Here is a 13,815-nt window from a genome sequence, read left to right as displayed (position 1 = left end):
AGCACGATTATGATTCAGCAACATAAATGTTACATCAGATTGTCCTCTGCTTGCAAATGATGACCTTTCAAACAGCACAGAGAGAGCACTGAGGGAGAAGCTAACCTTTAGATTTGAATAACATCTGGACAGCTTGGGCTGCTTTACTGCAGTATCAGAGTGCCACCTAGTGGTCAAATGGTACACAGGAATTGTACTTTGTGTGTCAAATGGGTGATGTTTGATTAGGCGGTCACCTGTGTTGATTTCATACCCTTAAAATAACATTTTGTGAAATAATTGCAAAATAATAATAACTTAAGAAAAAGAAAAAATAATTTATTACAGTAAAACATGTGTCTGCTCTGATTGAGCTGATCTTTTAAGGACAAGATATTATGGGGCTTCATTAACCTTGCATTCATAATTCATATTCCTCCAATTTATCAGTTGTCGAGCGTTATATATTGTTCCTTTCCACCTTCATCACATGGGAACATTCCCATCAAGCCACCGGTAGGAAGAAAGTCTTTTGGGACCGATGTGCTTGATTGTGTGATAATAACCCATTAACATGCTAATTTCACAATTCATCTCTGAGGTAATTGCCTCCATCAATATACACCGAGGCAGCGCAGCTTTCACTTGTAGAACACAGTTTTGGATTTTTTTTTTTTTTTTCATTCCTGCTGTATTGTGATTAATAACGGGCATCAGAGGGCGAGCAAAACTGCACGATATAGGTGGGTGTCTGGGATTCCCTTCATTAGTGATGACCGGTAAGGATGATGCTGTTTTATGTTTTTTGGTACACTGGGTTGTTGTTCTCTTATAACCCATTGGTGTTCTCTGAAGCTAAACTAGCACTCACCGACATGGATGGAGGAACTACGGGTGCTGAGGGGGCTGCAGCACCCCCTAAAGCATGGCTATAACATATGCCGAATTTACAAAATGGCCCAAGTAATTAACAATTTGTCATAAACAGTGCTTCACAAAGTTTTTGAAGTTTCTTCTAACTCAACAACTCACAGAATTGAGCAATTTTATAAGGTAGTCTGGGGAGTTTCTCTCCCTCTTCATCTCCTTGCTGCTATTGACTGTAGTTGATGTGTAGTGTCTCACATTGTTGTAAATTACAGTTACTAACGTTTAGATACATGTTATAAATAAAAAACATGAATGTTGAGCATGATTTACTATGATATCATTATATATGCTGACATATGCTGATGCTGATATAACTTACCTCATCCCTTCCCATCAGGGATGGCAGTTACTCCCGCAGGGATCTGGCTGTCCTCTATCACCTTATTTTCCTGTTTACCTGACCTCCCTGTTCCCACCAAGGCATGACGTGAAGGCTCATAAGAATCAGCGATCAAGGCAGCTTTTCTACAGTCTTTGACCTCTACATCACTAAGGTGAGCTTCAACATGCCGCGGTTGACTTCTTTTAAATTGTTCCATCAACATTCAAGCAGCTCCTAAACGGGATAGACCTCAGTAGATACTAGCCTTCTGTTGAATACTGCTTCTTTTCTCCAGTCAATCTGTCAAGAGTCAAAGAAAACAGTCACTTCAGTGGGATTAAACTTGGCCAGTCATCTCAGACAACTAGAAATATCAAAGCACGCTTCATGCTTCTTTTTGCTGTTGCAACATCTCCCGTTCCAATGCAATCCCAGCCAACTTCACTTGGAGTTCGTCGCACTGTTATCCAGTTTGATTTGAAAGTGTAGCCTCCACAAGAGATTTAATGTCTCCCAACTTTTTTTTTGCATCGCAATCTGTTTCTGCTGAAACACTTTTGGCCACAGCAAGCGACTGATTGCATTCAAACTATCCGAGGTCACATCCTCAAAACTCTCTTGAAACAACCTCCATATATCATTGTCAATATACTCCAATATTCAACATTCTACTTCACAGCAGCAGAAACATCATTACAAAACTGCAACACAAATAATCAAAATCACAATCCCTGATGACAGACCCTGTCCGATTTCACTTAAGGATGCACCACCCTGGTCTTATTTGTCATGACAACAGACATCACCAAGAATTCAAAAATGAACTGCAGCTCAGTTGCAGTAAAGCTACCACACAGTTTTAACAATCACATCCACCGAGGAAATGGCCTTACAAATTCTCAAAACAATGAAAGGAGACTAGACATGGAGTTAAGTGAACCTTAGCACCAAACTCAGTATGCCCTTTTGTCAAATAACAACATAAGACGGAGTGAATCAAAGACAATCATTAGTGCTTTCAGTAGCACGTATAGGCAGTACTTTAGACACCCTCGTGCAGAGCAAAGAGGGAGGTTGAGGGCGCATCTTCCTGCAGGCTCCAGAGCTGCTCAGGAGCTGATCACACCTGAGATCAGACCTTACACACTGGGTTGTGGTCTCCAACAAGGAACAACAGTCCACTCCATGTGAGCAAAAGGAAGACACACATCTCTGAGCTTCCTCAGGTGTCATCACTCACAAATGATCAAGTGGGTTTATTTTTTTGTTTTGTTTTGTTTTTCATTAAATGTTCAATCTATTAAGTCATTAAATGTGATGATAAGCCTCAAACATGCCTTCTATTCAAGCTAATCTGAATATCTGATGTTTGCAATCAACTATTTTCCTTAATTAAAAGCTGTCCAGTTTCAGTTTTAGGTCCAAGTCTGTATCCAAGTTACTTGACAGATTGACCACTGTACTGGCTACTTTGCAATTTAAGATTCTTCATGACACAATTGTATGTGACCTAGGCTACATACCATATTGAGGTTTCTACAAAAGATGTCATCTATCATTACATTACATGTTTATGACCTGACTTTCAGATCCGAGGGTAGAGAGGATGGTGGTGGAGTTACAGGCAAGTAGGCTGCCAAGCCACTGACCACAGTTCAAGACTGTGTTTTTGAAAATTCTCTTAACATTTGTGAGCATGACATCACAGCATATTTTTAAGGAGTCCCAGGTACAATTTCCAGCCAAGTTTGTGTCTACATAAACAAGTATTTTTAGCCAAAACATGATCTTTTCCTAACCCTAATCAAGTGTTTTTTGTGCCTAAACCTAACCAGAGCATGAGAACAGCATTATCACAATACAAAATAAAGTTGCAACATATAGAAATGTAAAGTTTCATTTGTTTTGGAAGTGAATGACAGACAGAACTCAGGATGGATCACGATGAGGTAATGTATTTATATGTGATTTTATAAGTGATATATGTGATCTGACCTGAGCACAGGCATTAATAACAACTATATAAAAATAGCAGTCTTTTCGCCGATGGTCTCGTTTGCTGTTACAGGTCATTTATAATCATCAGAAGAATCACGAGACTGTTTCATAAACATGTTGAAGTGCACTTCAAAGTTCCTTGTAGTCACTTTAAATAGATGAAATCAATGTATAGATTAAACCAATGGTTACCAACCTTCTAGACTTGTCTGGATGGCCTCTTGTTGTGTCCTCTTGGGGTCCTTGTCATATTTTAAACGCTGAGTGTATAGTGTGATTTAGTTTACCCTATATAGTTGACTTAAAGTATCCCTGAATACTTCTTCCACCACTGCGCCCTATCAACCTGTCACATTGACGGATCACAGATCAACTAAACGACATTGGAGACCTGTGTAATTACATGACACTAATATTATTAACTCTTCTGAACGAGACGAGGCCCCATTACCTTCAACAGCTTGTTTGCAAGCATAACAAATTAGCGCTGATAGCTTGGACAGTAAACACGGCTAATTACACTCAAGCAATGCATTTCCTCCAATGTTATCTGTTTTCGCTGAGTGACTGCCATGTGTCCCTTCATCCTAATTGGGCTCCTCATCATCTCTCATCTTAGGAAACTGCTGCCATCTAATTGTCCCAATGGTAATGTTCCCAGACGCCTGCAGGCCCGGTGAAAATGACACCCGTGATGTGCTCAATGATTACTGAATATGTGGCTGGATATGAGCAATCAACACGAGACGCTATAGATGTATTAGAAATGGCTGGTGGCGGTGTAATTAAGCATCAAATGCTTGTTGTGTTGTTGTTTTTTAAAGAGCACATTCTTCCTGCTGCTTCTCGCCGTGAGCCACTCTGCGATACCGAAAACTACCAGCAGAGAGTGCACATGCCATTCTGTTGCACTGTGAAACAAGGGATCTTGACCTTAGGTTACATTAAAACATGTTTTTTGCTTCCTCAGGCCTTGATATCAAACTATGAATCCACTAAATCATGCATTACTGTGCAAGCAGGGAGCTCTTTCTGCGGCCCTGCACTGAGATCTCATTTGTACATGCAAAACACTCATTTTCAGAGTAGGAGACCATAATTCATGGACCTGTTTCAAGCTTGTTCCGACCCTCGCTTGATCATCTTCCATCAGAACAGTCATAAATCTCCACACAAGTCAAAAAAGTCCCTTCAGGAATGGGGAGAGGGAGGATCTAGTTTTCTGGTTGAGAATTAGAGAATTAGACCTGAACACACACAGAGGTTAGAAAAGGAAGGAGGAATAGAAGGAGTAATGAGTCAGAGCTGAGGATTTGCAGCCCGTTGTCAGAATAAGTTGACAGGAGGACAGTTATCTTAAAGTTGACCTGTAGATGCAGGAATTGAGAATACTAATCAGTGACGATGTCAAAGGTTTCAGGAGAACACAGTTGGGAGAGAGGGCTTGCAGCAAATCACTAAAAGCCGAGATGAGACAGGAGCAAATTTCTTAACAGCTGCTGCAGGAGGAGCAGGAGGAGTGAGAAAGTTATCTTGAAAGTTGTGAGGGATGGGGAGCGATTTTTTATACCGCGCCGGTGGCTAATGGAGTCAGATAATGGCCGGTCCCCGCTTTCGTCCCAGCCCCAGGTTGTTTAATTAGATCAAAAGCTGATAAATGAGTCTTGACTTTCAAATGAGCTTCTCAAGGGGTTGGAGGTTGGAGGTATCTCTATCCACGCTGATAATAAAGTTGGCCCGGGTTTCGCGATTCATCGGGGAGCCTCCACACGACTGGGATGGATTTGTTTACACACAGACACACACTCCTGAAGTGTAATCAAGGCCATGTTCACACATTGCATATGAAGCACTTCAAACTTCATGTTGGAAATATTCCCATCAAATTATATCTGTACACAGTAGTTTCATGGATGACACTTTTCCTGAGGGTCCGTGAACACCACCTCATAATACCATAGGCATTTAATCTGTCTCTCTTTCCCTGCTCACCTCCCATCTCGGCTCGTCTCTGCCAGGGGTCTAATCCTCTGTGACTAATAGGCTGGATATGAGGATTATTTTTTACCTGCCCAGAGACACAGTAAAATAGAGAGATGAATGGATATGTGAAAAGCTGATCTTTTTAATGGTATGACAGAGTCGTCACCGTCCTGCTCCTGAGCTGCGCAGTCAGTCTGACTGCTCACATGTTTGAAAATCAAGTCTGAAAGCCGCGGTGCTTCCATGTTGCAGTCAAATTTAAAATTTAAAAGCTGCTCTTCCTTACCAGTAACCTTCTCAGGCTTTATGTACAGTAGGAGTTGGAGGGATAGCTAAAGTCACACTGATGAAGAAAGTTTGTGCATATAAGAAGTTCAGTGGGGGTTTTTCAGTGTATGAAGAGATTAATCACTCTGATCTCTGATCCACTTTGCTCCGAGCCTTTCTGCTCAGTGGAAAGTATCTCATATATTAAAGCTGTATTTCAAGACTCTCTTCTTTTAATAATGAGAAAGCCATGCAGTTTGATGTGCTTATAATCTCACGGCAGACATCTTAAAAATACATCCTGAATTTAACAGTTAACAGGACAAAGCAATGCAGCACTATGTAGGCTACTGAGAACTGAGGTCCAAATCAGAAATCCTTGTTTCTAGCCAGCAGGGCAGTTTGTGTTATGGGTGGTATGGTTGGGGGAAATTATAACGCTGTGTTATAACTGATCCAGACTCCATCAAAATGATGTCTTGCTTAGTAACATCATCAAAATAAATGATTTGTTTATTTCTAATAATTCAGGAAGATGTTTTTATTCAGTTTAAACATCTATGTATATGTATATTTTATGATGTATTCCTTTTATCATAATCCAGTGGTTTTCCACTCAATATGAGGAGCCAGCGTTCTCATCAACAGCCAATTTCTCATGCTTTTAACATCTTCAATGTCTATTTAGAAGTTCAAATCATAAGTTGTCTTAACTTATCTGCCCTGCACATAGATTTCTGAGTTCCAAGACAGCAGTTTCATCTGCAACGCCCCTCTGAAGTGGGATATTGGACTTGGTAACTTGGACGCACCTCTCCAGCCCAGGCCATCCAAGATGGCTGCTCTGCACATCAACAGCTGTGAAAGCTGTAAAAATGAGCACTTCTATCTTACTTGTATCTCATTAGATCAGTCTTACACACAGTACTGTCCAACCTTTATCTGTGGAGATGTTACTATGTTTGCATGTGCTAAATACCAAATAATGCATTGTTATTAACTGGTATTGCTAACAATAGCTAACAATGGCTAACCTGACTACTGGAACTAGTTTTTCAACTTTTACTGGAATGCTGTCAACTCGGGTTTGAAGTCATTCCCAGCTCCAGCTTCCAACTTCCAGTGTGACTGGAACGCACCCTAACGGTGGCTAACAATTGCTAAACTGACTAGAACGGGTTCTGACTTCTTGCACTGGAATGCGGTCAACTTGGGTGTGATGTCATTCCCAGCTCAGACTTCCGTAAATGAAACACACCATTAGACACAAGCTGTGCTTTAAGCTAAATGCTAACGGCAGTGTGGTCATGTGCAGTCTCAGCGCCAGCATGCTAACATTTCTCAATCAGTTTAAACACAAAGTATAGCCTCAGAGAGCTGCTAGCATGGCTGTAGACTTGTTAAAGGTCTAGTGTGTAACAGTTTGTCCTTTCTGGGCTACTGTAGAAACATGGCTTACTCCATTGAAGAGGACCCACTTCCTCTGTGGGTACAAAGAGCTTATTCTAAGGTCACGAAAACACAACAATTCTTCGTTTTAGCTGATTATACAATAATACAAACACAATTATGAATATTATATTCTACTCCTATTATTTCTGCCCCTTAAATCCTACACACTGGACTTTAAATGCTGCAAATTAATACCATAGATTAAACTAAGAAATTATACAGAGCTAATGTCAGTGAAGTGCAATGAATTAAATCTCTCGAGCAGCTGTTATTAGATATTAACATTATTATAGAAAAGCTCTGTGGAAGCTGTTTGAAACTGTCGTCCTCTGTTATGTGAAGGAATTCTCTACGGAGGGACAGCACCTCATTGTGTAGGTCATCTGTTTTTGCGTGCTCCGAGACCTCATTTGAATATTTAAAAGAGAAAAAGTGTGTTGGTAAAACCTTTCTCATGCTCTCTTGCCATAAGGTTCACTCCTTTGATTTGAAGGGCTTTGGCTTGTTAAGATTGCATCAGTGGATAATGAGATTGTACAAAGAATGAGCCAGTAAAGCTTTACATCTGAGACCAATAGGATACAATAAAGCTAATCTTATTAAACAACTTCTATGGTAAATATATGCAGTGATCCTCCCCTGACTGGTTCACATTGTAATCGCATCAAAAGGCTGAGGACAAAGAGGAGAATGTGCTCCTCTCTCACCAGTCTGTCAAGCTGCATTGTACCAGACAGATCCACTAATGGATTTCCACTTGAGAGACTGCTGTTGGGGTTTGGGATAACTTGTCTTGAAAATAAGGCAACATAATAGCTGTTGGATTGGAGAGTTCTTCAGCCAGAGTTGATTTCATAGACATATTAGCATATGATTACTCTCTCACATTGTGCTGTGTGTGGCAGCAGGTGGCAGCACTTTAATCTTCAAGTAATCACAAGGTTTGACTCTCTGCAGTACCTCATTCCTGCACTGACTTAACAGCCATGATTGGGTTCCACTGTAGAAACACTTGTCAAAAGCATTGAGCACCCTATCGTTAATGAGGCTTAAGGCGTGTATTATTGTTTTATTCACAAGCGACTAGCAAACTGACTGTTTTGGGTCTTTTGGCTTCAGAGCCATGGTCAGGGCTATATATTCAAACTCACACAAACCTCATTCAGATAAAGAGTCAATGAGTCAGGCAGACCAGACTAGTATATTCATCTAAACAACCCGTCTGTCTCTGCACTCTCTTTGTGACTGATGGCAGGTTAACAAGGGGGATGCATTTTGGTAATTTGATGGCATCCCTCCATCCCCAGTCACCCGTCAGTTACTGGATTCAACTAAAACTCATCTCTATACACAAATTTGTGCGGCGCACCACAGACGTGACGCATAAATCTCCAATGAAGACAGTGCACTGGTGTCTGTGAAAAGTAGAGGGCCCAGCATTCACTCATATTTCACCTGACCATATATATAATACACTGTGTGACCCCTTGAATTAAAGCTGTTTCCATGTCACAGAGGAATTGCCGTGCACAGAGCACATCCACAAAGTTGACCATATCTCACAGTAAACTCGGTCCTCAGGGATCTCATTTACTCCGCTCCTCAAGGGTTTTCCACAGATGAACATCAATTGCAAACACGCTCTCCAGTCATCTCCCCTACACATATACCTGCACATATACAGTGTTTATGAAAGATTTCTGTTTAATGAATAACAGAGTGAACAGAACACATTCTGTTTACTTGTAAACCTGTCCGCTCACATGTGGGTGTGAAGCCTTTTTGGTTAGTGTTAGCTTGTTTTTTTCCCCAGTAGTGCCACCATGATGGAAAGACATAGTGCTCAGCCTTCCCCACACAGCCATTACATTTCTGTTTGTCTTTCGCTGCCTCCACCCTACCTTGTTCCCTCAGGGGTGGAGTGCGCCTGAGATTGTGTGTCGGTGTTTGTCCTGTGTGCGTGTGTGTGTGTCAGAGGGATTAATATCAGTAATGGCGACGAAGAGCCTTTATTCGCCCATATGTTGAGCAGCTACTTTAATACTGATGGTGGAGGATGGGGCTAAATCAGGGAGAAACAGTAAATCAGAGGAGAGACACTGTGTGCTACTGACCACTCATCGAGAGCGAGACAGAGAGAGAGAAAGAGAGACAGAGAGAGAGATGAGAAGGATGCTGCCAAGAGGTTATTAGATAAACCACATAATCTTCACTCCTGGCCCCAGTGGCACTATGTAAGCCTTTGGGCCAAGAGGTGTTAAAGGTATTTTATGGGCATGTTTATGGAGATCGATACGTGTAAGCTGCGGGTGCGGGACAGGGTGCAAAGGCATCAGCGGGATTGCTGTTTTGTCTGGAGGCGAATGCACCGTCATGCTATGGGTAACTATTATTCACTAAATCCAACAAGTGTTAACACTCAGGTGGTGCTGGAGAGTTTTGGGGCACAGTTGTTCAGTAACTGACCCTTCCTAAGTCCAGCCCATTTTTCCTCTCTGCTCCAATGACAGTTGAGCAAGCTTGATACCCGGATGAACCTCGGTCAACTTTCCTGTTTCCTGTCATACTTATATGTGCTATGTGCTAGGTTTGTCCATGTTTGAAAGGAAAATAAGTTAAGAGGATGGCTATAGGACTTTTCTGGGGGACCTGTACCTGCACCTCAATACCCTGACTGTGTGGAAGGCATTGTGTGTCCCCAAAGTTGAAGACACATTTTTGCAAGGCTGCGAGGTAGACGTCTCAATCCGCTGCAAATCAACACTATTACACATATATTTGTTGAAAGGTGTAACTTTAAACAAAATTAAACTTCCTCATTCATGTACAGATTTATGCATCAGCATGGAAACACATGCAGGTACAAAGTTTTCATCATGTATCATCACATCACAATCTACACAATGATACCAGCTGCATATCCTGCTTACTCTGTACAATAGTTGTGAGATATAAATGATATCCCAGCTATGCGCCCTGCAATATTAAAAGAGAAAGCACTTTCTTTTAGTTCCCAAGATAAAGGACGACACATGCATGACCTGAGGTCGTGTCAAAATATTTTCGGCACAGCGACAAAATTACTCTAACAGCGTAAAAATCTTCCCTCTGGGTCAAAGAGCAGAGGCTTTTGCTGGCCTCATTATTTTTGCACTGATGAAATCACAACAGAGGGAGAAAACCACAGAGGAGGAGATGATAAGATATCTATTCTTCTCTAAAAGATGCCTGTAGAGTTTCCAATGACAGCTACAATTGATGTTGTGCTGGAATTACATAACTCACATAACTTCTTCACTCTTGCCCCAAGAATGCCCACACTATGAATATGAATACATTCAGTGTGCGCCCCTTCACCTGAAGCTAAAACTAATTTTGTGGAAAGCAGAAATCACTGTCTGAAAAAGAGATAGCTGAACAAAAGGTGTGAAAAATTTTCAGTTACAACCTTTATAGTGTATTGAAACACAAAGACTGCTACTATCAAGGTTCTGATTTTCCTTTTAAAACTAAAATGTCTTATCCTGGGTGAGTGTACCACTGGAGCTGGCTCCAGTCTACACATATTTCTTCCAGAAACTGGTAATGAGATTGCTTTTCTTCCCAGATATGACAACTTGTTTAACAGTGATAATGGAGTCTCTCACTTTGTCATCGTAATGAATCCTGACCCAAACAACACACACACAATCCACAACCGAAGCCATAACAGCCAAAAATTCCCGCCGGGGTTCAATAAATGTATCTGATCTTATTTTCTCCCTGCATACATGAAAAAATACACACCATCCTTTTCTTTTATATGAATATACAGGCACAAGCTGTACATGCCTGCGTCAGTGCAGCGGTGATGCCACATTGGATAACACTGAAAAGCTGATGAAGACCTGCAGCTTTGAGGCCCACAGCAGAGAGTCTCTCTCTGCCTCCGAGCGAGGCAGCTTCCTGCTGAGGACAGTTAACGCAGCACAGCACAGTGACAGAGCAGACGATCCCGCTCAGCACAGAGAACAACTGACTTCTCCCACTCCACAGAGCTGCTCACGCTTTGCTGACTGCTCACTCGGTTGGATCACTTTGTTTCCAGAGTTACACAAGAAGCGTAAGGAGAAGGTTGTGTGTGTGGGTGTGTGTGTGTGCGGTTACTGTGCATGTGTTGTATGTGCATGGCTCTGGTTTGAATCCATAACAGAGCCTAGTAAACTTTAACGCTTTTGAAAATAGCAAAACATAAAATATTCACAAGCAGCTGTGTCAGAGTGGGCATTAATGGCTTTGCAGTATCTTAGTGGTGTTGTAAAACTACGCCAGTAGACAGAAGATTACAGTTCTACACCCTCTCTTAAACTTTTAAACAAAACTCTTTTTAACACACACTCTTCTAATGAAATATTAGGGTCCACCGTTAATATCGGCTGCTCGGTTGAGATACATTAAAATGTAACAATGCAGCAGCAGGGACTGTTGCCATACTTACAAGTTTTCCACACATCGACATGAGAATGAGAGGGATGTTGTTTGCAATCATGTTGGAGGCAATGATTCGTAAGAAAAGATACCACTGGATTTAGATAACCGAACCCATAGACAGGGGGTAGCTCCACTGGTTTCAAATAGAAGTCTGATTGTATGTAAGCTTATGAGAAAATAACCCCACTTCTCCCTCGATTTATTCCCTCAGTAAACAGTTTTCTAATGAGTTAATGGTCTCGATCTTTAGTTTCAAGTCTTTTTCAATATAGCATGGTGTTCGTTTGTACATTACAGTCCCATTTAGAGTAAAACAGATGATAAAGAAGAGTATGCTTTAGACCATTGCTGCCATACCTTGTGATTGACACGTCACTACCATGGCATGTTCTCAATCAGACGCAGTCAGGATAGAAGCGTAGCAATGTGTATCCCTCCCAGCTCCTCCCTCTCAACCAAGCACATCGGGCTCCAAAAACACAAGATGGCAACAACCATACTGCCAAACTTGTGGCTTCAAAACAGTTCCCACAAACCAGTGGGTGACATAACAGTGTGTTGACCTCAATTCCAATTTTTTATCAGAACACAGCCTTTGACTGGTAATCAGCCAAAAAGTGGTACTCTAACCATGCAATCTTTGGAGTTACTTCCTGTTTTATTTTTTAGTTATATCCTCATGTGTCTTGTTGGGACACCACTTCCTGTCTTTGTCTTTTTCCCCACCTATTTTTCTGTGTAAATCTGTGTTTCATTTGTTAATCATTCCTGTGCATTCAAAGGTCCTATTTGTAAGATACAGTAAGTTCATTTTTGAGTCAAAATAGTGACGCTTTGGGACTGTAGGTTGGGTTTGTCGCCATCACAAAGCGTCAGTATTTGATGACTTGGGAATGAACTATGAACTATCTTACTATGAACTATCATAGTAACTATCTTAATATGACCTTTACAGTAAGCCTGTGTTTCCCCCAGTTCATCTGTCTCCTGCTCCTCCTGTGTTCCTGTGCCTGTTCCCCATTCTCCTTGTGTCCTCTGTGTTCCCGCTTTGTTCTGCCTGGCTTCTGGTTTTTCCTCAGTTTTGAATTTCTCTTCAGTTTTTTCTTGGACTTTTGCCTGCCTCTTGTTGCTTGCTTTTTGGATTTTTGGACTTTGGATTGCAGCTTATCATTAAACCTTAACAATTTGTAGTTTTGTTCCTGATGGTACACGGCAGCTGTGGTCAGGTTGTATTCATGTCAGTCATGGATTCCAGCAGTGGCACAAAGTATTAAAATGTCTGTCGCAATTTCTCCGGTCACTCCTACAGCATAATCCACTTCTCAGCTGCATGGCTTATATGTTCGGCATATTCCAAACGGTCATATTTCCCCCCCTAAAATATGTTCAACTGTTTCCATCTCAAACCTCACACATGACCTTTTTATTATTTTTTTTAAAGCGCCTATATATTTTCCACAGGGATCCCCTGAATGCATGGATAAATGATATGCTTTAAAGTCAACACATTTGAAGGCCCTCTTTTGTTGGAGCTCTGTTTTGAATTATTGTTCACTTCCTGACTGCTCACTCACTTCCCTGCGCTTGAATGTTCTCCCAGGCTAGTTCCCTGCCTCACCATGTGAAACCTTATACAGCCTTGACACACATAACTGGAGCATAGTAACAACCCGGCACTCCCGGGTCCCGAGGCCCTCGCCCTACCAGCCCACTGCCGCTCCCTCAGGGGTACAATACGCTCAGTCTCCCCTACATCTCCTGGATGTCTGCCAAGGCTTCATTCAACAAGAGGAAAGCACGAGAGGCAAAGTTTTATTATTGTGGATGGCTTATATGAGAACATTGAGTCTTCCTAGATACATGAACAAAAATTATATGTACACAGGAGGCTAAGTTTAAGACCATACTGTAAATAGAAAATATGTTTTCAACATTTAAAGCTGGACTTCTGCTTCCTTCGCTCCCAGAAGGTATAGCAACAGGTGAGTAAATGAAATGTTACCTTGAGTAAACATATGGATTTCTGTTTGATTTAACATTTTTTGAAAAGGTTTAGGATAACGTAAGTACACAACTCAACAAAATACACGACAGTGGTCTCGTTTTTAGACATTTAAGTGCAGAAATTATACATATTATATCTGTAATCACTCACCACGTTCACTAATTATGTCAAAGATCCAACAAACTGGCCTCAAAATAACAACAGTTATATCACTGCCTCTCTAACACAGTCTCAAAACAAACCTTCATTCTTCACACATTTACCCACAAGTCTCTTGCACTTGTCTGTATTATATTATAGTGGTGTGCCTATACACCACCAATTGTGTGTTTTAGCTAACCCCCTTCTGTATGGCACAATGTTGCACTGTTTGATGTTTTTGATCACACCAAAATGACACTGATGTCTG

Source organism: Pagrus major, chromosome 6 (genome assembly GCF_040436345.1).
Source record: "Pagrus major chromosome 6, Pma_NU_1.0".
Lineage (NCBI taxonomy): Eukaryota > Metazoa > Chordata > Actinopteri > Spariformes > Sparidae > Pagrus > Pagrus major.
This window is presented reverse-complemented; position numbering follows the sequence as displayed.